We start from the raw sequence: 999 nt of genomic DNA on the forward strand, positions 1-999 counted from the left end.
ATTTTGTAATCTGTTTCAGCCATCTTATGTGATTTACGCCGTGAAAAAAAAGTTGATGATCGTCGTGCTTTTCTAGTTAAAATAAAAAATAACTTCTTTACAAGCCGTAAAATGCGTTTATTTACAGAGATTTAATGTTAGACTTGTATACTCGTTTTATTTATCTTAAAGGAACAAATGCTACCAATTATTTGTATTTCTCAATACTTATGTGACTTGTGTTTAATAAGTAAAGGTTTCTTTTATGACAACCAAAAATATTTATTACTTATATTTAAAATCGGTAATACAGTTTACGGATTTTAATATAATTAATAATACGCGCAATTTGTCCACAAAAGAAAATTAGATCTGTATTAAAAGAAATAGTTTATAATATTTTATTTAATTAAAGTATTGTTGTAAAGTTAAGTATTCATTAAGCATTTTGCACAAAAACTAAATATATATTAAGTACATAGTAAAACATTACAACATATGTACATAAGATTATAATGTATTTAATGTTAAGTTTAACAAAAGATTTATTGATTAAGACTATTACTAATACTTATAAAACAATAAAAGTTACGGTAGTTTTACTTTATTATGTTTTAACTATAAAATAATTTTTGTTACAAAAGTTTTATTTATAATAAAAATAACATTTGCACTTTATTTCTGTTGGTACTTTTAATAGTTCTTAAGTTTTTAACAATGTACGTTATTTTCTACCAAGTTTATATGTGAACATGTTTATATGTACAATAATGTGATCATGTTTTTTTGCTGTATCTACTACAAATACTCTAAGAATAAATGTGTTATCTTACACGNAACTTTATTGCTTGCTACTTTTATCGTGTCTTTTTGAAAAATACAATGTTACAGTAATTTTATTTCTATAATAATATTTGGTGTTATAAACTTTCTCTATGAAAACTTCTCGAAATGTACAAATAATGTCATTTGTCGTAATTGTTATCTATTGTTTTATTTAGACTCATAACCATTTTTATA

This window comes from Pseudomyrmex gracilis, unplaced genomic scaffold (genome assembly GCF_002006095.1).
Source record: "Pseudomyrmex gracilis isolate BER0280 unplaced genomic scaffold, ASM200609v1 scaffold_3116, whole genome shotgun sequence".
NCBI lineage: Eukaryota > Metazoa > Arthropoda > Insecta > Hymenoptera > Formicidae > Pseudomyrmex > Pseudomyrmex gracilis.